The sequence below is a fragment of the Bombyx mori genome, chromosome 11, assembly GCF_030269925.1.
Source record: "Bombyx mori chromosome 11, ASM3026992v2".
Lineage (NCBI taxonomy): Eukaryota > Metazoa > Arthropoda > Insecta > Lepidoptera > Bombycidae > Bombyx > Bombyx mori.
The window spans coordinates 15498454-15525729 of record NC_085117.1 but is presented as its reverse complement, the minus strand read 5'-3'; the positions used below and the strand labels follow the sequence as shown (position 1 = coordinate 15525729).

General features: G+C 35.7%; 1 protein-coding gene across 2 annotated transcripts in view; it reads right to left on the bottom strand.

The window, feature by feature from the left end:
• NGR-A11 (neuropeptide receptor A11) overlaps nt 1-26488 on the bottom strand; it is a 59133-nt gene extending 32645 nt beyond the window's left edge. Inside the window, exon 1 of one of the 2 annotated variants that reach the window (XM_038013594.2) lies at nt 26147-26488. The gene's annotated coding sequence lies outside the window, so the exon portion shown is untranslated. 2 annotated transcript variants of the gene reach the window in all.
• Between the last annotated feature and the right edge of the window lie 788 nt (nt 26489-27276).

The window sequence follows — 27276 nt, the reverse complement described above, 5'->3', positions numbered from 1 at the left end:
AATCCGATCCGGTAGTAGATTCATTCGCGAAGCAGCTGCTCTTGAGTTGTTAGGTCTCCTTCGGAGGCGCTCGAGTAGCTGTTAGCAAATCCCTCCCCTTATGGCTAAGCCTTTGCTCGCCCACCTGTCCTGGTGAAACTGGAAAGGCCTCCGGGCCACCAGTAATCCCTCAATCTAAAAAAAATAAATAAGATGTGAGTTCTAAGGTCTCAGTATAGTTACAACGGCTGCCCCACCCTACAAACAGAAACGCATTACTGCTTCACGGCAGAAATAGGCGGGGTGGTGGTACCTGCCAGTGCGGACTCACAAGAGGTCGTACCACCAGTAATTACGCAAATTATAATTGTGCGGGTTTGATTTTTATTACACGATGTTATTCCTTCGCCGGGGAAATCAATTGTGTACGCACGTTAAGTACGTATTTCATTTGAAAAATTGGTACCCGCCTGCAGGAGCCGAACACCATTGCATCGCTAGATACGATTGCACCGGACGTCTCATTCTTTAAGCCACGACTACTTCAAATCAAAGGAGATTTCCGGAAACTATAAAATTCACTATTTGAACGTCACGGCCCATCACTGTAGTCGAAGTGTAAGTCTCAATAAAAATAGATTTTCGCTACCTCTTCACTTAGCTGTGTTTATTTTTAGAAAATCCATTATAAATAACAATTGTTAAAAACCTGTATTTATTATAAAAAAAAGAAAATAATATTCCTAACCTAAAAGTACATGTTATTATCCGCAACATGCTTCGTCAGATTACAGAAATAGAGTTATCAGCAAAATGCTTCGTCAAAAAGTACAATACTTCCTTTCAGCTACAAGCACGGAATAGATCTATTCCGTGGCTACAAGCGTCGTCATAAGTAAAATATAGGTCCACGCTAACAGCAATGCGCACGTAGGTATCGGCTAGTCAAACAAGTCTCAATTATATACAATTACGACTATATACGACTATACAGAAATAGTTGAAGAGAGCTGATGAGCTGGTTGCGTCATGCGAATTCATAGTATGCTCAACAACTAGTAGAAAAACATAAACACACCAAATTTGTTCATGCGAGACTCGGGCATTGTGAGAATGCATTTTTTTTATTGCTTAGATGGGTGGACGAGCTCACAGCCCACCTGGTGTTAAGTGGTTACTGGAGCCCATAGACATCCACAACGTAAATGCGCCACCCACCTTGAGATATAAGTTCTAAGGTCTCAAGTATAGTTACAACGGCTGCCCCGCCCTTCAAACCGAAACGCATTACTGCTTCACGGCAGAAATATGCAAGGTGGTGGTACCCACCCGCGCGGCCTTACAAGAGGTCCTACCACCAGTAAACTTCGTTAACATAGTTAACATACCAATATAACCAACTTAATCGCTAAATATATAATAAATAGTGTAGTTCACACTCTACTGATTTGCATTATATCCGAAATTGTAAATATTGCGTGAAGTGTACCGATAGATTTCATAAAATTAACAGTATTAATATATCTTATACATAAATAAAACCATTATGTATTCATTGACAAATATGAACGTTATAATTTAAGGACGTGCTTCTTAGCTTCCCAATATTAAATTAAACCATCTGAGTATCAACATCTTCAGAGACGCGATTTCAAATTACCTTTGAATTCACTCTCTGTAAAATTAATGAGTTTACGGTATTGTAAACATTCGGATGTCAATTTAACATATTGGTATACGCGGTTTTCGTACAGATTCGTTTGATTACAAATTGCTTCAATTTCGGTAATTATTCTGGTTGATTCGATTGCTCATTATGGTCGACAATTCGGGAAGTCTTTTGCAAAGTATGTTCGGTTTGGAGTAAATCCAATCTAATTAGTCGTTTAGTGTAATTTGGCTATTGGCAATGCTGATATCTAAGAGTTACTATGAATACGATGATTACCTTGATAAGCAAAGAACTCCAGGCATACATAGTGTCCATTGAGAGCAATAATACCAGAATAAGCTACCGTAGTTGGCTACTACTGACGTCGTTATGATAATTAATAAATTATAAATAATAATTAAGGCTCCCTTGGTAATAATGTTAAAAATGTATTTTTTAATTTAAAATATACATTTAATTTACGATCTAATATTTACTTTTAGGATATTGTTCGTGCTAAGTATATGGTGTTTTAAAGTTAGCGTCACTTCTTATAGCATTAATTAATCGATCGGGGAGTCCTTTCAAATATCATAATTCAATGTTTTAAAAAATAAATTATCATCCATAAAGTTGTTTTGATATCTTTGAAAAATGATTACTACGTTTAACTGCTCATAAAATAGTTGAAAGCTGGCTTTAAAGCATTAAAATTCTCACAAAACGTTTATTAACGAGCTTTATCGTCTACAAAATATGTTCCTTATAATACGCTATTTTTAGCAGTTTTATTTCCACGAACAAATATTTAAGTTTGAATTCTCGGCATCACTTCATTTATTATATCATCGTCTGCTGGGTTCATCGTTTAGAATAGTTATAGTTAAACGTGGGTAGGCGGGTAAAGGGAATTAATACAAAATAACTCAATCGAACAATCAACTATTTATTTTATGACAGAACTTTTTTTATTGACCTTGTTGGCAAACGAGCATACGACCCACCTGATGTTGAGGGGTTACCATCGCCCATGGACTTCAGCAATGCCAGGGGCAGAGCGAAGCCCCTGCCTAGCGTTCTTGGTAATATATCTCTCTAACACTGCACCGAACTTCAGTGCACAGGCGCGATGCCCTCGAATCACTCTCAAGACCTCACACACAACAATGTGTGTGTTATCTATGACCACAGATAATAAACTTAACATTTAAGACATGTCACATGTTGTGCCAGTGGCATCGACGTTTGTTGGCAGCTGTCAACTGTCACCACTCAGAATGTTGTCACTGTCAAAAAAATCAAGGCGCCGTCATATTCATAATATTTTGTTATGTTAATCTATACTTAACATATAAATCTACAGTGGTTTTTTACGGATGTTCCGTTATAACTACTGTACCATGCATCCGATTGACTTGAAACTTGGTATACATGTACTTAATGGCTAGGTGAATGTTGGACACCCTAACAATAATGACAATAAATAATAATGTTAATTTTAAATGCGCCGCCAAGCGGGCCAGTTACCGTAATGAGGTTAATTGATAGGCAAAGAATCGTCAAATATAATTGTAGTATTGATCATAGCTATGTACTCATAGCCATGGCTATGACCACGAACTATATTTTTCAAAACTTCAAAATTTTCCTTAAATCGCTTATGTTTTTAGTCTTATTTTAAACCTCACTGGGTTAAGAATAATTAATATAGACCATAACTTGAATAATGACTCTAACTAGATTGATATAAATCATTTTGATTATAATTTCATTTTCATCCCAAACCTCGTGAGTACTGTTTATCAAAACTAAATATAAGATCATCATAATTAAACTAAATTAATTTGCACAGATATGTATGTACACAAAATGTAACACATGCCAACCTTAGCCTTTAACTATATATTATAGTGCTCTGACATGTCGTGCTTAAGGCTTTAAAAAAGTTTTCAGCAGTAGACAACAGTTCGACTATGCACTCATATATTTTATTTTAATATTTTACAAAAAATCTTGTTAAGAGAGAGAAAGAGAGAATACACTTTATTGTACACCAACACAATTTACATTTAAAAAAAAAAACAGTCAAAAAGCACATATGTACAATAGGCGGTCTTATCGCTAAAAGCGATCTCTTCCAGACAACCGTTTAATTTACAGAAATTCTGTAAAATATAAAAAATATAGCAGGTATGTTGCGGTGTACCATATACAATACATTATTATAGAAAATATATACATATAATAAACAGATATATACCGTTTACATAATTTGTTACATAATGTTAATTATGCTAAAACAAAACATATTATGTTATAAACAAGAACCGAGAACAATCACGCAGCGTCGGTAGTCCAATTAAGTTGTTTTGTCCGAAATAGTCCATATCGTCTTGCTACAGAGGCTTCGACCGGTCAGTCTGATAAAGGGTTGACGCGGGCTCGAATTACCTTCGTGCTCCATACTTCATTCAATCGAAGAACGTATCTGTGCACGTATTTTGTTTTGTTTACTGAGGGACTAATGTTCGTAGGAGGAAAATAAGAATAGCTTTTCTAAATTAAGATCGATCCTCCGGGTATACCGCGATGTTTTTTATAAGAAGTAACGAAGTGAGTGTCAATATTAATTTGTTAAATGTAAAAAATTATTTTAATATTTGCCTCGACTTTGCTGTAACCTTATAAACAACGTGGCTTGTGGAGAGTACAATACTTAACGGTAGGCATGCATTCGTATCTTGTGATGGACCGGTGCTCGAATCCCGTAGCCAGATACCAATTTTTGTAATGAAATACGTACTTAACAAATGTTCACGATTGACTTCCACGGTGAAGGAATAACATCGTGTAATAAAAATCCAACCCGCAAAATTATAATTTGCGTAAATACTGGTGGTGGACGTCTTGTGAGTCCACACCGGTAGGTACCACCACCTTGCCTATTTCTACCGTGAAGCAGTAATGCGTTTCTGTTTGAAGGGTGGGGCAGCCGTTGTAACTATACTTGAGACCTTAAAACTTATATCTCAAGGTGGGTGGCGCATTTACGTTGTAGATGTCTATGGGCTCCAGTAACCAATTAACACCAGGTGGGCTGTGAGCTCGTCCACCCATCTAAGCAATAAAAAAAAATAAAAAAAGTTAGGATCAAGTGAGCTGTATGCTCAGATACATAATTGAAATATACAAAAGGTTATCCGTACAGCAACAGTTGCTTGTATAATTAGATATTTTAATTACACACACAAACAGTCCGAGCGGCCGACAAGATGAAATAATTAGGTCCGTAGAAAACTAAAATGTGCGTTGAATATTAAATACATACGTTGAACGTGAGGAACGTAGTATTTCGGATATGAAAAAAGAATTCATTATTACAGCTTTGATTCTTTCTTCCTCAAATTTTGTGGATTCCTCAGAGCGCGTTATTATTTTTATTATTTTTGTTAAGCATGCACGAATAACAAATTCCGTAACGTTTTGTGCTTATTTGTCGTGAATACTTACGAATGTTGATATGTAATTATTTTTTTATTGCTATATAGATGGGTGGACGAGCTCACAGCTCTTGGCCTCCAGCCACCTGGTGTTAAGTGGTTACTCGAGCCCATGCACATCTACAACGTAAATGTACAACGTAAACCTTGAGATATAAGTTCTAAGATCTCAGTATAGTTACAACGGCTGCCCCACCCTTCAAACCGAAACGCATTACTGCTTCACGGCAGAAATAGGCAGGGCGATGGTACCTACCCGCGCGGACTCACAAGAGGTCCTACCACCAGTAAGATTGAATAATATGATATGATTGAAATGATTGATTGATATGACTGAAATGTTTTTTTCAACAACAAAAGCATTACTCTAAAAACGTCAAATTCAATAAAAATAAAAAACGGTACGTTTTATTTGTTTCAAATTTGACAATTCATTGAACATATTTGCTACGATATTCTCGAAATGGTACTTTACATGAACGTCAGAAACATTCACGTTCGATTAAAAATTTCCAATGGTAATTTTTAAAACTGTTTTTAAAAATGTCGCGTGTTCATTTCACCCGGGAGCGGTATAAGCTTTCCTGTTAACTTTATTTCGAGCTTTTTACATTTTACCTACAAAATGCATGTAGCTTTATGAAATTTCACTGGCTGAGTAATCGCTGGAAATATAAAAGCATGTTATTTTAAACCTTAGTAATAGGAGTAAAAAGTAATTAAATGTTTTCCGAAACAAAGGTGGAGCTCACGTTAAGTGGATACCGGAGCCCACAGACATCTACAATGTAATTACAACCGCCCACCTCTGAGTTCTGAGTCTCAGTTTTTACAGTACAACGGTTGCCCCACCCTTCGAACCGAAATGCATTACTGCTTCACGGGAGAAATAAGCGGAGTGAGGGTGTTGGCTTACAGCATCACTCGATACGAATGCACTAGATTCACTCGCAAAGCAATTGTCCTTGAGTTGTTAGATCTCCTTTGGTGCTCGGACAGCTGTTAGCAAATCCCATTCCTTCCTGGCTAAGCCTTTGCTCGCCCGCCTGTCCCGGTGAAGCTGGAGGGGCCTCCGGGCCACCAGTAATCCTTCATTACTAATAATAATAATAAATAACGAATGCACTAAGAGTCTTGTCTATTAGGCCATGACTACTTCCAAATTTGTCTGACTCTTCGAAATAGTTAAACCGAGATGCTTTCCGAGATTTATGCCGTTTCCCGGGATGAGCAAAAAGGTAAACAGTTTGTCGATAAATAATCAGTACTTCAATTAATCAGTATGGACAAGGTTAAAGACGAGATGTGACGAAATACTTAAGTAGTGTCATTGAAGGGTGTTAGGGAGTAAGCCGGAATAGGCAGGGCACAGGAGATGTTTTTCTAGTTAGTTAGATAAAACAAATTTGCTGTGATGATATCAGCCTTTAGAATAACAATACAGTACCCGTACAATCATATCATATCATTTATGATACCGGAACAGCATTAAGATAACTAACAAAATAAAAGGAGAAAAAAAATTGTCGCTTTTGTTTTACAACCAATAGCACCATTTTAACTCCAACAAGCTTCATCTTAGTGACTGGTAACTTTTCACAGCAAATAGAACTAACAACCGTAAACTGGCGTCGGATGTGTGCCGGATCAGCGTCTCGTCTATTTCCGGCAAGCTTTGACCCGATACATGGAAAGCTGCACAGTTAATTAATTTGAAACCTTATAAGTGAAGTAGAACGTTTGAATATCGCTTTAAGCGTGCCAGTTTGTGACTTGTGTTAGTTTCGCTCCGGAGTTTATTGAAAATGTATTCATAAAGGCTTGTTTGCAATGTTTATTAATTTATAAGGGTGTTTCTAGGTTTGAGTTTCGATGACGTAATTTAATAAATAGTAATTTGAAAAACTAAAAAATACGCTTTTATAGTAGTTCCAACTAGAAAAGATGCAACTAGAAAATAAATTTCTTGTAAAAAAACCTAGTTAGTAAGATGCTATGAAAATTAGTCATATTTTTACAAATGATAAGAAAGCATCGTGAAAAGATCATCATTTATATCATTTGATTTTGTCGAATTATATTGTTCTTATGTTACACAATTTTTGAAACATCGGGTACATTTGTTCAGGTAATTTTATTGAAATAGAATAGAATAGTTGAGATGTAGAATAGAATAATAGAATAGTAGAATAGAACAAATAACTAATACAAATGAACTCACAACGCAGCTTTACAAAATTTTATTACTTAAGCTGTATACATTTCTAGATGGTCAAATCACGAGTAATCAATCAATAAAAGCAATAACTCAAATCCAGATTAACTCAAAATAAATAACTCAATTCCAATTTCAACAATTTCTTTTTTAAAAACAACTATTTATTAGCTTCTAAATTATTGAATAACTTACATTTCATTTACCTTCAAATGTTTTGGTCCCATATAAAATCATTTGCTATTAACTTCCAAACTTAAATAGGCCTGAAGAAAATAATCTCTATCGCTCAACGGCCGAAACTTTAAGCCACGTCGAATATAAATTTCCCTAGATCAAAGAGAAATATGAATTTTATTGGTTTGATCACAAGAAGCTTTTTGGAAGGTCAAACAAAACTTATTAGATCAGTAACCCACGGTAAATCTTGAATTTATTAGTTTTAAAACAATTTACTTGGGACTTGTTTGTTTATATAATATAATAATTCGAGAAAGATCACAGTGTGTGCCTCAATTACTTTTGATGTATTCATAGTCTATCTGGTGTTCTCGGAAGCTATTGTGATGTAAATACCGCCACTGGCAACAATGTTAACGCAAATATACATAGACAGAAGATTACATTGACACATGCAGGGCTAAAGAAACCGTACCGCAGTACTTCTTTTTTTTAAGGTATATATTAAAATTAGCTATAAGGTTGCATATAAGCCGTAGACTTCGAAGAATCTCTTGGGTCATCCCCAACTTTTACCCGAAATCTGTAACTCACATGAATTTTGCTGTAGCTAATTGATAGACAGGCGTAAGTAAGGATCTTGGAAACATTCGTCTAAGATGTTCCGTTCTTATCCTATATCCTATCCTATCCTATCCTATTTTATATCATCTTTCCACTCGCAGCTTTGCCGGCATGCACTATAATATATATCTCAAGGGCGGTAACAGTTTTGGGTTCTCCTTTAAAGACAAAGGGAAGATCATCCAACGAGCGGGTGATATTTCTCGGTAGACTGACATGATGTTCGAAATGCTATTATAAATCGAAACTTGTATATTCAGTCAACGATTATCGAGAATGAATAATTTGGCTATGGTTGCAAGTTCAATTTTTTTTTGTTGTTATTAGATTGACACAACTGTATTCCATTTTCGCGCGGAGTTTGTGTTGCATCTGTTATTTAAATTGAATATAGTGCTGTTTTAGTTATATAATAGCTAGTGTATACAGCGAATTTTATAATGAACGAATTTTATAATGAAAGACATCGAAAAAAGAGTCTTAACTTTTGCATCGCCAATGAAATTTCGATTTCGGAGTCAATGAAAATGGTACAGAAAACCTACGGTGACTCGACTTTATCTAAACATGTACTTATGAGTGATACAAAACATTCAAAAGCATTCAAGATGTGTTGAAAGATTTGCCTCGCTCTGGTAGGTTATCAACGTTAACATCTCAATAGTGAACGAAATGGTACCTGAAAATTCTTATTCACGTTTGAGAGTGATAATTGCCGAGCTTTCTGTATCTTGCGAGTCAATCAGCACAATTTTAAATTGTCACTTGGGTATGAAACATATTGTAATCGCTTGGTCAGTCCCAGAAGACCTGAATTTTCTTCAAAAACCCAATCGCAGAAGAGTCGTTGAGGATATTGCAAGAACGAGCCAATTCAAACCCAACATTCATGAAATGAATTGTTACCGGTGACGAGACGTGGGTTTACGAGTATGACATGCAAACTAGTCAACAAACTTCGTAGTGACCGCTTCCAATCGAACTAAAACCGAAAAAACCACACCAAAACCGATCAAAAGTCAAAGTCATATTAACTGATTTCTTTGACTATCGGGGAATCGTGCACTTGGAAATCTAAATCGAAGGTCATAGGGTAAATAAAAAAAATACTGTTTGAGAATTATGCAGCGTTTAAGAGAGCAAATTCGACGAAAAAGGCCATCATTGTGAAAAGATTTATGATTCTCAACAAATATCATGGACCATGATACTCAACAAATATCATGGACCAATCACCTAATTAACGAGATATGGGTCATCCGAGTTTTTTCTTTTTCCTAAATTCAAATTAGGTACCACTTCGTGTCTACCTGTGGAAACTACATGAAAATCCGTTCCGGAGAAATGCGTGAGCCAAAAAGCAGATTGAAAATGAATACAGAATTCCAGTTCAAACTTTAACTGGATAAATCTTATTTTTGAATCCAAACACATGGAAAAAACTCTTGTTTTTTATCACAGTTTTATTTCGACGATATCGAAATAACAAAGAAAACATTAGCTTATTCTGATTATAATAGAGTAGGAATTTCCCAACCACGTTTTAATTCTTCTGCAGTTGAGATATTTTATTAACCGTAAGGATTCTCGGTCATTGGGTCAACGACTTCGCAATATGTTCTGGCTTTGACAGCTACGAATATTGCCTGGAGCGTGCAGATTAACCTGTAGGAATTATCTGATTAAGCGGAATGGTTTCAGATAATAGATGCTATTAATGTTAACGCAAACATAAACGTTTAAGTAGATTGGACTATTTATATAGTTTTTATTTGTCGAACTGTTTTTTTTCAAATAAAAAAAAACATTTTAATTAAAAGTTAAGCCTACAATCGGAACTGGAGTGATTCAAATACTTAGTTTACAATTAAAATGGAACTTAACCGCGGTTGAAAACTAATTATAATTTTAAATTATACATTGCGCAAGGATTCCCGTGACAACAGCCGATTCAGTTCGGCGAAAAGTCAAGAGATGAGAGAGATTCGTCAGAATCCAATGTTAATTAAAACTGTAAATATATTTTAGCGCTTCAAATTCCGTTCTAATATGAAATTGAACCTAATTTGTTGTATACGGAAATTTTGATTAATTCAGTCACAGATCCTAAAATACAAAGCCGTGGTTTTCTAGACACCATAAAATTCAGCATTGCAATTTGAAATTTCAGTATAAAGCATAATTCATTGAAAGACATATTGGTGAAATCCGATTCAGATGACGAGTATTGTCAAAATTAAATTCAACATGAAAACATGTTCTTTAGAAAAAGAGACTGCGACTTTGTAATGCATCGAAGAGTGTAAATAAGGTTTTAAACACTTTAATTAAGTTTGAACTTGAGAGTTTGCACTAAATTAGTGTCGATCTGAGTTCTACACTTACCTTTGAATGTGTTAACAAGAGTAAACTCATAGGTGAATTAACATAGCAGGTGCTTATCCACCTTGTGATGTATTTTTCAAGACCTTGAAATTTGAGTCGAAGTGTCAATAATAATTGCATCGAAAAAAAAAACTATCACGCTATTCATAATTGAATTCGCTACAGAAGTAGATAAGGCGATGGTATCAAACCGCGGGGGTTCAAGACACATCTGGATTGTACCAGTATGTCTGTCAAACCATTACAAACTCTAAAAACGTGATTTTGTTGAGGGAATATTATTTTCTTCAAACACGAACATTTGCGCACCAAACTAATAATAATGCTTTCATAAAAATCTGTTGGCGTCGAATGTATTGACTGTGAAAGCATTTCCTGCGAGGGGAAGCGGCCGTCGGCTTCATTTAACACTGAATTGTGGGTGTATTCAATTTGTTATGATTTATTTCATCCATCGTTTTCAATGTAAACGCTTGATTTGAGAACGATTTATGAATTTTCATGATTGCCTTTCCTTCAAACCCGACCACGTCAATATTTAAACAATCTTGTATTCAAGCATTAGCGAGCCATTCATTGAAGAAATGAAAAGAAAACAATTGATATGTTTCTTCTCAAAAATACTACAAATACATTGCCACATCCAAAACCTTTATCCCAATTTGAGCGTTATCCCATTACACGGGTTATTACTAACGCAGAGATTAGAGCCGGGTCGTTCGATATACGGGACCAGATTAATGGGGTCCAATAACTGGTAATTGTAGACATTGAAATAATCTCGATGATTTATAACTTTGCACAACTTTAAACATTTTCCCCTGAAATAGATAAAATAGTTATTTTTAGGTGTGAATGGATAAAAGAACTCACGGTCCGTTGTTTGGTATTTAGCAACTGTCGCCTATAGGAACGTGTATATAGCTTCTTCGGACACATCATGTCGTCTTCCAGACATGAATTAGAGAAGCTCACAATTTCGGGTCGCATAGAGGGCAAGCGCGCCGTGGGCAGAACACCAGCCAGATGGTAAGATCTAGTAAGGTAAGCACTTGGTGGTAGTCTGTACTATGCGGTCCATACCACTCATGATCGAACACTGTGGAGGAATATCATATACCTATGGTCGCGATCCTCAACAGTGAGAGAACGACATTGGAGAAGCCTATAGATACACCATAGAATTTTTTTTTTTTTTTTTTCTTATATGTGTGGACGAGCTCACAGCCCACCTGGTGTTAAGTGGTTACTGGAGCCCATAGACATCTACAACGTAAATGCGCCGCACACCTTGAGATATAGTTCTAAGGTCTCAGTATAGATAGGGTCTAAGGTCTCAGGTTATTAATGATGTTTACTTTAAATTCACCGACTACAACTTAAAAATTCTTTTGATCAATTAAGCCGATAGGTTGACACAACACCTACAGTATTGAAAATTCTGAAACAGAATTCATTTATTTACATGAAATAAAGCAAAAACGAAAATAGTTTTATTAAAAATTATCTAGATCTGGTTTTTGTACCTTAACAATTGGCCATTGAAACAAACTCTTAGTAAGTTTCACGAATATTACAATTAATCATATTTTTTCATTCAAATCATAATCACAAAAATTCATACATAAATTCTGTCCATGATTCCACAAAATTACGTCTCAGTTAATACATATGTATACCTGTATATGATACGCACATACATATTTAGGAAAATTTAATTTATTTATGTTTACTGTGAAATGTATGCAATCCATCAGAAATTACTCAAACTACGAGGAAAACGGGATTATTAATGGCTCTCTAAAATCTTGAGTACTTGAGAGTAATTGGAACATGGATAAGGATTTCAACATGACAATTGACGTACTTGCAAGCGGTAATAAGAAAATAGATTTATGTAGTAATCGTTATATTCGTTCATTATATAATCGTTATGTATGTATATAGTCCAATATATATTTAAACAGTAAAAACTAATCTATTATATAACAATAGATATAGGTAGGTATAAGGATATATATTTTTCTAAATTTTAACGTTTTCGAAGAACCTATTTGTGCAATCACTCGCTTGGTCTTCGTCTAAAAATCATTTGCAACTACGTGGTTATCAACTAGTCTAGCCATAAATACTGTTACATAATAACTTTCCTTTTTTTTCGACTTTTTAATCGTTTTGAATTTGGAACATGTATCTTATTTTAAAAACTTCTTTCAATATTGCGCCTTTTCACATATTTTCCTGTTCATAATCAAATTACAATACAGAATAGGAATAAGGGGTGTTAAAGAAAATAGGATTTGCAGTGATCGCTTTGCACAAAGTGGGTATAGTCGGTGTCAAAGTGGGTGGGTACGGTATGGAATATGGCCGTCGGTCATATTCCAGACACTTCAAAAGCTTATCAGCCGTATGTTCGCATACAGCTGATACCAAGAGAGATACTATCAACAGATAGAACAAAACTTGGTCTGTCGAAGACTAGACAAGATCGGCGCGGCGGCGTGCTTTTAGAATCTACAAAGGCTGTTAATGCTGTTAAAGCTAGAATTTGTCGAAACTCCATTAGGAATCAAAAAATCTTATCCCGAGTAATGAAGATTCCCGCTAGGACTTTTTTGCGTATTATAAGACAAGACCTGAAGCTCGGTGCTTATCGTCAATATACGGGACATGCCCTACATCAATCTTTACAATTAAAGAGGGTGGATTGATTAAAATGCCTTCTGTCGCGATACGCAGGTGAAAGGCACAGAAATATCCTCTTTACCGATGAAAAATGTTTCACGATTGAAGAACACTATTATAAGCAAAATGATAAAGTGTACGCTCACAGTTCTAAAGAAGATGCTCAAGTGGTCGAAAAGGCACAACGTGGTCATCATCCTGCGTCAGTGATGGTTTGGTGGGGCGTCTGTTATCAAGGAGTCACAAGACTACATTTTTGTGAAAAAGGAGTGAAAATTTCAGCCAAAGTGTACCAAGATACAGCCTTGAATCATGTTGTGAAACCTCTCAACAATACACTTTTTAAAAATATACCGTGGACTTTTCAGCAGAACTCTGCACCTGCTCACAAGGCACGAACTACCCAAGCCTAGCTTGAAACCAACGTTCCGAACTTTATAAGAGTTGAAGACTGGCCCTCATCTAGTCCAGACCTCAACCTTTTAGACTTCAAGTTATGGTCAGTTTTAGAGGACATGGCCTGCTCTAAATGACATGGCGACATTGAGTCTGTTAAAAAATCTTTGGAGCAGGCAGTGGCAAAATTTCCCTTGGAGATAGCGCGTAAATTCATAGATTCGTGGCCAAACAGATTTAAGGCCTGTATAAAAGCCAAAGGTGGCCATTTCGAATAGAATGGCTTTTTTTTACTTATTGCTGAGACTTTAATAAATATGTAGGTATAAATTTTAATAACATTACATTACGTCATTAAAAAAAGGCATTTTCACTTTAACAGAACTTAACTATTATGGCTGGACCATAGACCGTATATGTATATAGACCGTCTGTCCTATTTACATTTTGACTGTAAGCACGGTTGACAGTCCATAAATATAGAACAAAAAAATAGCACATCAACAACGCTTGAACACTCGAGCTTAATAGACAATGGCTTAAATAAAGTGCCTACTTGTCTCCGTGTAAACAAATCGACGAGCCATGTCGCTGAAAAACGAGTAAAAAGGTCGAATCGAGTGGCCTTCGTCAACTCGAAAGGCAGTAGAAAGACAAAAGGCCCACTTCAAACATTCAGATGTACCTACTACGTATGTTTATTATTGGCCACGAAAGTAGACGAACAAATTCCCCGTCTGATGGTGAAAGGTCATCAGCGATCATGGCATAAGCAATAGCCGATAGACAGGCAAGCTGCTGCCGCTTCATTTTAGGTGAAATCACGTTTGAAGAATGAAACATACAAGGACTTGTCTTTGCGTAAATTCATTGATGAAAATTACTTTCAGAGTGTTTTGGTCATGTGATCTAGGATAGCACCACCTCATTTATTCCTGTCATAAACGGTTTCTGAATTGAAGAAAAGAAGAAGAGGAAAAGAGACCCACAAGCTCATCTACAATATCACTACGACACGTGATACGTTCTTGTTTCAAGATGACACATGACGTTTTTACGTGGGATAAATTATATGGAATGTATTAGGTCCGTAGAATATACTTATTTATCTAAAAACATATTTTCAAAATTCATTCATCCATTAACAGGTTTAATCGGGCAAGTAATGAATAATATATTTATGAAAATTCGTGGAAAACTATAACCTTTGTAGACTTGCTTGAAAAATACACTATAACTATATCTAGTCAGATCAAACAACAGTAAGCAGAAATTTCTAGTCAGATCAAACAAAAGTACCTTAGTTTTACGTACAGTATATTTATAAAACAACAAGTTTCTTGAAATCACATGTAAACACTATTTAGATTTATTTTGTAGCACGTATAACAATGTTGCAAGTCGAAAAACCTTTTTCTGATAAAATTATTCGATCGTAATGATAACAGACTGACTTCTAAAATTATCAATTAGAAGTTAAACGTCAAATAAATTATAACGTGTCTATAATAAATAGTTTGAGCTAATTTAATTATTTCACTTATTTTACGTAAATGAAGTATTTAATTTTTTTACCTTGTATTTTTACCATGAATATTTGATAAATTAATTCTTAAGCGTCAAGTTATCATTTATTTATCTTTTTGATTCGGTGGGCATGTGTCTTTACACCGAAAGGGCTCGCAGTTTATATGGGAAAGCGTAATGCTTTAATAAATCTACACTATTTATAACTATAAATAGACCATTGAAAATGGACTTCTCCAATTTTCGCTGCCGTCCAATTAATTCTAGTCCCCGTATTTTCACCTCAGTACGTTTGTCTCGGGTTTTCTCCGACTCCCTTTACGTATTTGCCTGATTTCAAACCTAATCACAGATTCTAAAACTACTAAGAGAAAAGTGTTTATGAAATTATGTAAAATGAAAATTACACTACACAAATAAACATTCAGCACTAACTGCAATTTAAATTTTATTAAATCAACACGTAGTACATTCGTTAATGTAAAATACCGTAAAATATCATAATTATGAATATAATTTACCGGTTATTAACGTTTACGTCTTCCCCGCGTATTTATTAGACAGCTTCCATTGACGTAATGCGCAATAAACTAATATATTTATCGTCTCACCTCTTCAAAACACATCTGAAATCCAAACAAGTTGATAACCTATCAAGGGATCAAGAGATTTAGTAGATTGCAACGTTATCATGATAGTGTGAAAATAAGCTTTGTTTTAAGACCTCGGCGTTTGCTTGGTTTGGACAACGCTAATGGATGTCGCACAATCGGACGGCTGGCGGTTTATTGCCGAAATACTGAGTATGATAAACTTTATTACCACCAACGCAGGTCGACATAGCGGCGTAAATGTAAGTGCGGGTCAATGTACGCTGTCTTTGAAGCTGAAATTCGGAGGCTTTTGGGGATAATAAAACGATAGTTTACAGTTTCCATTGTAATGTAGCGGTCAGCGGCTTTGATAAAAAAATACTTTTACAATATGATAGGTACCATCATCTCGTTTTTACCATCGCACCGCCTGCCACCGGAGTAAAGTTCATCCATACTGCCTGGAGTCACTGCGGTCATCCACAGTGCGTTTCCAGAGGTATTTTTCGCCACGTACCATTCGGCGTGGAATGAGCTCCCTCCACTGTGTTCCCCGAGCGCTATGACAGGTTCTTCTTCAAACGAGGCTTGTGGAGAGTATTAAGCGGTAGGCAGCGGCTTGGCTCTGCCTCTGGCATTGCTGAAGTCTACGGGCGACGGTAACCACTCACCATCAGATGGGCAGTATGCTCGTCTGCCTACAAGGGCAATAAATTTTTTTTTGATATTTTATTTGATAATAGAACATAAAATTTAATTAAGCGCCGTTTGCTGAATTATATCAAGTTACGATACAAATGGTCCGATGTTAATAAATAAATTCTACTTAAGTAGAATATTAATAGCCACCTCTGCTACTTTAATGCTCTGAGTTTCTGTAAACGAGTCGCAGTCGGGGTGCAAGTTACTGTTGTCTTCGCAAGTATTTCATTACAACTTCGGGAACTTCCTAACTTTATGTATTCCTGCTGAAAATCGAGTATTAGGTACCAGTTGAAATCAAAAGCTTTTAGTGAGCCGTGACCGTTTCACCAATCACATCTCTTGTTGTTTTTTTTTTGGCCGCTTTATTTCTAAAGCTATCGAATTCTTTGTGTATTTTTGTAGATTTGTCATTTCATTTCCTGCATACTGCTTTTTTTTTCTTCTTCCTTGTGCAAGAAACTTGTCGGGTGCCAAGCTGGACAACTGTTCTACTGGGTCCTACCTACTACTGATTATCCTCATCCACTGCCTTGTGTTATTCAATGGCAACTTTTCGCCTTATACCCATTTTATTGATATTAGTTGTCTTTTTTGTAACTTAATCTTTTTTGTTTTAGTTCAAATGTCCGTTATGACAGTTGTATTCTTTTTATGCGTGTAGAATGAAATTTATTTTTTACCTTTCATTCTCTTCATTGATATTAAAGATCTCATCATGAGCATGTTATCGTAACGTGAATGGCAATTTCGTGAGTAAGCAAATGAAAAAAATATTTATAAAACCTACGCACGGTTCATGATTCTAAGATACTGAGACGTTAACCGAATTCCATGTTATTACAGAATTTAATAAATATCAAGTAGATTACATTTCATGTATTTGTATACATTGGCGGACCTGATGTCTAAGGCATTCTCGAGCAGTCAACCAAAGATAATGCAGAGGAAATAATGGTAGGTACCTTGAAATATAAATTAAACATACAAATAGATACAAATATTTACATCTTCCAATATAGGTACAATAAACACATACATAAATCAAAACAGAAAAATATACACTATACATAAAATTAATGTAATGTGTCCTAACGTAATATAATCTATACCAGCGGTCGGGAAACTTTTTTAATTATAACCCCAAAATGCGTTGCCGTTGTGACTATACTGAGACCTTAGAACTATATCTCAAGGTGTATGGCGCATTTACGTTGTAGATGTCTATGGACTCCAGTAACCACTTAACACCAGGTGGGCTGTGAGCTTGTCCACACATCTAAGCAAGAAAAAAAAAATGTTTTTGTGTAAGTTGATATTACCCCATGGCGAAGAACAAAAAAAAACCTAATCGCTTCTTTTTAGCATCTTTCATATTATAACCCCCATGATAATTTTGACAATAACTAAAATTTTAATTTAAGCATCATTTATTCAATTTATCAATGTAATATACACACGATGCCTACATGTCTCTATGGACTTATTTTTTCGTTTCGTTTCATTTCGTTTCATCGAGTTTGAAATCACAACGATTCTAAAGAAGTTTCACTTCAATATATACTTTTTACTCCTCAAAATTTAATTTTTCCCCATTTGGGGTAATTTACCCCGGTTTCCCGACCGCTGATCTATACTAATATATAAATCTAGTGGTTTTTACGGATGTTCCGTTATAACTACCTAACCATGCATCCGATTGACTTAATGGATACGCTAATATTTATATAAGTGTTGGACTCCCTAATAATAATGACAATAAATAATAATGTTAATTTTAAATGCCCAGCGAAGCGGGCGAGTACGGCTAGTTTATAATAAGTTTACTAAATTATTTAAAAATATGAGAATGTTTTGATGTCGTTTTCGTTGTCAGTGTTGTTAATCAATTATCGAGCGTGAATGCCTCCCTGTCTTCAGAGAAGAGGTCAAAATCTACCAGCCAGAGTGTATAACTGATTCTGGCTGTACGTACTGTAATACGTTCATAATATGACCTAATATCAGCAATTGCGTGAATTTATTAGTATTGCGTGGTTTTATTTTCTTTCAACACGAATTCACCAGCTGCGAATAATTCATATTAATTTCATATTCGACTACATTTTATATTGGCAAAAGCTAAATAAATAAGATACAAATGATCGTTGAAACAATTCACGAGCGTACTATGTATCGTTTTGCTTCTTTTTTTTTTTTGGCCAGGAGGAAATCGCCGGACTTCCGCCCTTTTCTATTGTAATGTAATGCTAGTAATGTGGTGTACTGTAATGTAATGCTAGTCTATTGAGAAACTTGTTGTTCCAGGATAGGATCGACGGAAAAAGACCTCGGACGAAGCCCCACGCGCTGATCTGATTAAATGAAAATTCTTACCAAGCCCCCCCCCACTTAACGAGTGCGTGGAGAACAGCTGTGAAGGCTTTAATAAACAAGGATTCCACATGATCACGACTGCTCTACCAAGAGTAACCGGCTATGATGTGATGTATGTTAGAAACATTTTTACAAGGGCCTATAACAACTGCACAAACTGTACAAAGCTATAACTAAATCTACTATACAGCACTTGATTCCCTGGATCCTGATCACGTAGAAGCCAGTCACCGTCGACGCCCTAGACACATTCTTACGGATCCATCAGATCCAATAGCTCTTGCATTAGACACCTTCAACTCTAACACTAGGAGCAGGCTTAGGGACCTCGGTAACCGTACTCGTCGAACTCGGCAAAGAGCTCGACGTGCAACCTAACCTAAATATCAGCAATCAAAAATATCAAAAATATCAGGATCTTCTCAGCGGGTCGCGATTCCGATCTAGCAGTAGATTTATTCGCGAAGCAGCTGCCCTTGAGTTGTTAGGTCTCCTTTGGAGGTGCTCGAGTATCTGTTTGCAAATCCCACCTCTCCCACCTATCCTAATGAAACTAGAAAGGTAATAATACTTCACCAGTAATACTTCAATCATAAAGTAAAAAAAATGTGTGTGTGTCCGCTCCGACGCACGACTGGAGTTTACTGGATATAAATATAAATTTGTGTCAGTTGAATACAGTAAAATATGGAAGTTACGTATTCTAGTGAGAATGATCCGGGAGTTGCGGAACACGTGGATGCGGTAATTAAGTAAGTCTATATAATTCACTTTTACAATTAATATATAAGTTGTCCATTCACTGATAGAAGGAATTGTTTATATTTAATAAGCTTTATTAATAAATGATTTGTAGCGGGTTATATTCGGGTATCAACCCACTAAGAGTTGATACGTTCAGGAATCGAACCCGAACGGCGTCCGGCCACAAGCAAAACGATGTCGGTAAATTAAACGAAACAATATGAGAAATAGTTCTATATTACGACAACACGATACACTACAGATTATTAACAAATTAACGAGACACAAAACAAACGACTAACAAATATATGAAAATACAATAATGAGAGAAACGCGCGATCAGTACGAGGCTTTGTGGCGGACTGCCGGCGCAGCAGCCCGGCGTCACCTGCGATAACGCGGCCGCGCGTTGGCTCCTGATTGGCGCGCGCACGCATCACGCAATCAGGAGCCAATCAGGCGCATAACGCATTTCGTGTGACATGCTATACTCTCTAGTACGATTTTGGTCCCCATAATTTTCATACCCCGGGCCTATATATGTAAATCGATTCTTAAGGAGTAAACTCCAATAAAATAAAAACAATCCTTGATTGCGCAAAACACAAAAAAACGAGTAATCAAACATTCATGTTTATTGCGATGCAGCCCAATTCCTTTTTATCAGTGTAAAACATACGATGAAATTGAATTCTCGAAACTACGAGTAAATCAAATTTGATATATATCTTATCTCTGTCAATACTTTAAAATTTGATTTTATCTTTGATGAAAAGTGACAGAACATATCAAAGCCAATGGTTAATACTTATGTACGTTAATATAATTCCGTAACTAAAGACTGCCCGACCACGCTTCGCTGTGACTCTCGCTAAATGGAATAAACCCTTTTTGTTGAACAGACTAGTTCACGGCAATCTTTGAAGATAGTCCCTGTAGTTTCTTAAAGTAGAAATGCACATTACTACAGTGATGAGTAACATGAAGTTCTAGAAAAATGGCTTAATTGTCTTAAACCTTTTCACTTTATAATCTTTTTAAGATTTTTGGAGTTTACTCCTTTAGAATCGATTTACATATATAGGCCCGGGGTATGAAAATTATGGGGACCAAAATCGTACTAGCATGTCACACGAAATGCGTTATGCGCCTGATTGGCTCCTGATTGCGTGATGCGTGCGCGCGCCAATCAGGAGCCAACGCGCGGCCGCGTTATCGCAGGTGACGCCGGGCTGCTGCGCCGGCAGTCCGCCACAAAGCCTCGTACTGATCGCGCGTTTCTCTCATTATTGTATTTTCATATATTTGTTAGTCGTTTGTTTTGTGTCTCGTTAATTTGTTAATAATCTGTAGTGTATCGTGTTGTCGTAATATAGAACTATTTCTCGTATTGTTTCGTTTAATTTTTTATATCCAGTAAACTCCAGTCGTGCGTCGGAGCGGACACACACACTTTTTTTTATTTCTCGTATCTTTCATATCTTATCTATCGCATCTTTTGTATCTTTAATTTATAATAAAGTGTCAATGAAATTCACTTCATCAAAAGGTCCAGATAAAATAATTTCTACCTATCTCTTAACCAGAAAAAAAAGTGTGTGTGTCCGCTCCGACGCACGACTGGAGTTTACTGGATATAAAAAATTAAACGAAACAATACGAGAAATAGTTCTATATTACGACAACACGATACACTACAGATTATTAACAAATTAACGAGACACAAAACAAACGACTAACAAATATATGAAAATACAATAATGAGAGAAACGCGCGATCAGTACGAGGCTTTGTGGCGGACTGCCGGCGCAGCAGCCCGGCGTCACCTGCGATAACGCGGCCGCGCGTTGGCTCCTGATTGGCGCGCGCACGCATCACGCAATCAGGAGCCAATCAGGCGCATAACGCATTTCGTGTGACATGCTAGTACGATTTTGATTGGCGCGCGCACGCATCACGCAATCAGGAGCCAATCAGGCGCATAACGCATTTCGTGTGACATGCTAGTACGATTTTGGTCCCCATAATTTTCATACCCCGGGCCTATATATGTAAATCGATTCTAAAGGAGTAAACGTATCTTTCATATCTTATCTATCGCATCTTTTGTATCTTTAATTTATAATAAAGTGTCAATGAAATTCACTTCATCAAAAGGTCCAGATAAAATAATTTCTACCTATCTCTTAACCAGAAAAAAAAGTGTGTGTGTCCGCTCCGACGCACGACTGGAGTTTACTGGATATAAAAAATTAAACGAAACAATACGAGAAATAGTTCTATATTACGACAACACGATACACTACAGATTATTAACAAATTAACGAGACACAAAACAAACGACTAACAAATATATGAAAATACAATAATGAGAGAAACGCGCGATCAGTACGAGGCTTTGTGGCGGACTGCCGGCGCAGCAGCCCGGCGTCACCTGCGATAACGCGGCCGCGCGTTGGCTCCTGATTGGCGCGCGCACGCATCACGCAATCAGGAGCCAATCAGGCGCATAACGCATTTCGTGTGACATGCTAGTACGATTTTGATTGGCGCGCGCACGCATCACGCAATCAGGAGCCAATCAGGCGCATAACGCATTTCGTGTGACATGCTAGTACGATTTTGGTCCCCATAATTTTCATACCCCGGGCCTATATATGTAAATCGATTCTAAAGGAGTAAACTCCAAAAATATTGTAAATGAGAGATAAACAAACTGTTTAAAAACACAACAAAACGCTTGTCACAATCCACATATAACATGTATGTGTCCTGAATGTTATACGACACCTGTCTACAACAAAACTGCGTAAATCATCAATCCTTTACGCTGTGGTAATAAAAACACAAAAGCCTCATTTCCATAACTTTGTAATATATTTTTTTTATTGCTACTTCAGATGAATTGTGAATGGTACGTGCTCGATGCGTGAAATTTTCATATTAATCTCAGCAGAATAGCTGTAACAGGCAATTGTGTTCAAAGTCCATAGGACATTAAGAAACTACCTATATATTTCAGAATATTGCACCCTTGCGTCTGGTAGTAGTGTTTGCCGTAATCCTTTTACCTAGCGAGAGTGCACCGGAGTCGTTAAGCGGGTGGTCTTTTCCCATCCGGGGCCACAGAGTCCCACATATCCCGCGCGCCCCAGCCCGAAAAAAGGACACTGCGCTCTATCTTGAAAAAATTATAACGGATTAAGAATCTATATTGTGTCAAGAATCTCTATCAACAGGAATTGCTTCATATAGCGCTTAATAAATGGGTATTTTCATAAGGAGTCCTCCCGTTACTTGCAACTAAAATAATTGTGCATAGTTTATGAATTTTGCAGAATATAATTTTTTTACATGACAATTCTACGTTGTAGAAATCATTCGTAAACAATATGACATGTTAATTATATAGCCTATTTATCTAAACCAACAACATATCTAATATTTGTTGGTCAGATCTCATCTTTATAAGGATAACTATCTCTACAAGATTATCAATTTTATGTTTCACTGAACCCCATATTTCACATCCCCGAATACCTACTTGGATAATGATAAAACCCATTATATCTCCAATATATTTTGTGACTCTAATCAGACATCATTTAATAAGAAATCTTATTCGTAGAGTATAACAAGTATTGTTTAGTATCACGATAAGTTTAGAAGCACCTATCTATCTTTGACTTGACAGACACTTATATTCTTACCGTGCGTCAAGATATCTACTTTTTAAGATTTATAGACAAAAGTTAGCTGTTACCAATTATTTAAATTTTTAATTACAAGTAAAAATTCTCCATCTCCTTCTTCTTTCTATAAATTGTCTTCGCTATGTCAAATCTTAACTGTATGAATTTAAGCTTACGGAATCTGACTGTTTTTTCACACCAAATTGACTTCTAGATCATACATTTCGATCAAGTGGAGATACAAATTGAAATGTTCCATATCCGCTCCAGTAATCACGTGAACTCGTATACCCATATAAAGAAATAAAAAAGTATTTTCAATTATTATTTTTCGTCTGGAGCGGTCAACAAGCTAGTTCTAACTTTTAGAGACAAATAGACATCTCAACGTCCCATCTTTCAAACAGTACCTAAGTGTCGCGGTAGTAACAGTAAAAAAAACTCTTGTATCTACTCCGTTAAAAATCGGTAGGTAAATAAATAAATGCTAACAAAAAAAACGCAACAATGATTGCTTTACTAACGAAGCAAACTGGCCGATTATTAATTAGTAATGCATGGAACTTTGTTCATTACTTTGAGGCTACAAATATTCAATCTAACAGAAGTCTAAGAACTTCTTATTTTTACAACTGACAGTATCGTTTATCATCGCCCCGATCTCCGTTATTTTCATTTCAAAATATACACTAGATTTGTTTGTTGTTCTCAACAACAATAATCTGTATTGATCATAAAGTTTCAAATTTGAAGCCCTTATTGAGATTTCACACTTCAGGTTTTTATTTTTATTGCTCTAATTACTAATAGGTAGACGAGCTCACGGCCCCATGTTTTACAAGAGCTCATGTTCCACAAGAGAAGTAGATAACTTGAATGGGTAAACTAACAAAACCTGGAATACTGTGCTAGTGCTCTAAGTATTATAATAAAAACAAACAAACATTTAATAACAAAGAAAGACAACGAATTAATCGTTTTCAACCTACAATTAATTAGTGAAAAGATGCAAATACAAATTATTAAATCTAATTTACCCAGGGAACGGATGTTTTAAAATAAGTTGGAGCCCGGGTACATATAGACGCGGATATAAAACGCGACTGAATCCTACGCGTTATCGGTTTTTCAAAACCCTCGTGTAACCTAAAAAGTGTTCATAAGCCCACAAAAATTAAGGATTTGATGTTAATTGACATTTGCGTCTTAGACTTATCACACTGAATCGAATGTGTTTTAACATTTATACTAGATGATGACCGATGCTCGGTTTTTTTTTTTTTGATAACGCCATGTTGGTTTGTTGCCCTCAATTAAGAAAAATAGTTTTATTATTCGCTAATAGATGTCGGGAAGAGTTGATTATTGAAAACACGAATAAAACAACATTTTTTGGAAATAAATCGTAGCTAGATCGATTTATCATCGCCCCCGAAATCCCCTGTATACTAAATTTTATGAAAATCGTTGGAGCCGTTTCCGAGATTCAGATTATATATATACAAGAATTGCTCGTTTAAAGGTATAAGATAATCTTAATCTAATAAAATTTATCGATTTCCCTATATTAAATGCACGCAGTTGTTTGTGCTGCCTAAATATATGAACAAACTGTCCGCACACAATCAATATGATTACATTAGGAAAGTTCGTCTTTCGAGGGTCCCAGTGTAATGGATATTGGGTCAATATATGTATTAATATATTGGATTATTTTCGATACTACGTAGCTTCTTCATCTTCGATTTTGACAAAATCCAACTGTATTTAGTGTAGACCAAAATTCAAATAACTATCCTGCTGGTTTCAGATACAAAAAATAACACATAAAAATTTTAACAGAAAAGAAAACCGATTTCAGCAAAATATTAATTATTTTGACTGACTTCTACGGTGAAGGAATAACGTCGTGTAATAAAAAGCAAACCCGCAAAATCGTAATTTGCGTAAATACCGGTGGTAGGACGTCTTGTGAGTCCGCACGGGTAGGTACCACGACTCTGCCTATTGCTGCCGCTTTGAAGCAGGACTGCGTTTCGGTTCAAAGGTTCAGGCAGTAATTATACTGTAAAAAGTGAGTTCTTAGAACTAATGTCTCAAGGTGGATGGCGGCATTTACGTTATATAATATGACCATAAAAATGCCCAAAAAAAAAATATGCCCAAAAAAAGCTCACCTAAAAAAATTCAGAGGTACATAACTCTGATAAAAAAGGAGAATTGATAACCTTCTTCTTTTTTTTAAGTCGATTAATAATAACTCAGAGTTTTTGTAAAACACGTTACAGCTCAGGCTTAAATAAAAATCGAGCGATCATTCCTACAAGCTGGAAGAAGATAAAATATTTTGCAGCAGCCATAAGTATGACGCAGGCACTAGTATGAAGTATCACTAACAAGTCATTATGGTAAATTAGTTACTAAGCTGATTGAATTTATTTTTAAATTAAATTAATATTGTTTCTTTAAATTAGGAAAAGACTAGATGAAATCCGATAAGAATTCAAGAAAGAATGATTAATTTTCATTTTTAAATATTCCCTATTTATGATGTTATGACGATACTAAATTCATTTATACATTTTATCATTCATTAAAATCCATGTCTATGCCCTGTAGCATCAATAAAAATATCAGGTGATTGATTAAACTGTTTTAGTTTAACAATATTTGATTAACCACATTTCTCCATAACCTAAGATAGGATATAGGGAGTTCCCATTCTCTAAAACATTCATAATTTCATTCTAAAAATACCAGCTAATCTGGGAACATACCTAGTACAAATTACTTATTTTTTTAAATAATTTTTCATGAATAATTTCAACAATTGCATCATTCATATTATTCATTGTAAAGATAATTAATAGATTACTTGAAAAATATCCACTAACCTTTATTATGATGATGATTACAGCGTATCTGAAGATTGCTTCCTTAAGCCGATGTCTTAAACAATTAACTACGATCAATATGCCTGAACTCAATGTGAGTTAAAAAAAAAACTTAATAAAAATTCCGCGTGAAATGCATAAGTTTTAAATTGTATCTTGATTGTCCACGATCACAACATTTTTTTTTATGTCATGAATCGTAAAATTTACGTTTAATGAATATTATTTTAGTTATCTAATAATTTTAAATACACAAGTTTTCCGTTGTCGTAATGCGAGTGCCCGTCACTGGAGCGGTACGTATCGCTTGCCGGCTGTAATCAGACTGAGCGTTATACCAGTACGCCGATGCCGGCACGTTCCCTTTTTGAAACCTACGCTCGTAGCCTGCAGGTCTAGGCACTTAGTTCATCAACTTGATATACCTATTCCATTTGTTCCTTTTTTCCAGAACGTTTGCTTTGAAAATGGAATGCAGATTGAACGTCTGTACGATTCTCTTTAGTGATTAATTCAAAAAAAATTCATCTAAGTGAAATTTTCATAGCTATTTTTTGATTGAATTATTATTAACTTAAGTAAATTGTATTCGAAAGTAATGTTTTATGGTCGATTATTTTAATGTTATTAATATTTCTTTTTTTGTTTTAAAAATAGTATAAAAATGCAATAATATTATATATTATTAAATTGGGGAGTGCATTTCACATTGTCATTTTGTGTTTATTGATATATTTTTTAAATATGTATGTCCAGACAAGCTTCCGTAAGGCCGTATTAGCCATACGGGTTCATAACATGCTCTTCCACCACAAGGGTTGAGTGGGTGTGAGCTAGTGCGTAATAACAGCTACTATACTTTAACAACAGGAACGTGGAAATCTCATCAACATACGCTAACAGCGAAGTAGGTTAGGTAGGGGGAAAAAGCATCAATATTACACGAGGGGCTTTGGAAACTTTTGTTATGCAACGCGATCATCGCTCACCAGGTAAATGACGCACAAACGTTAAAGAGACGAGAAGTTATTGAGTAATCATTTTATATCATCTAGTTTCGCAACTAAAGTAAACCGAATCATAGTATATAAAGTAAGTACGATATTTTATCACTGTAGGATTTTATTTGA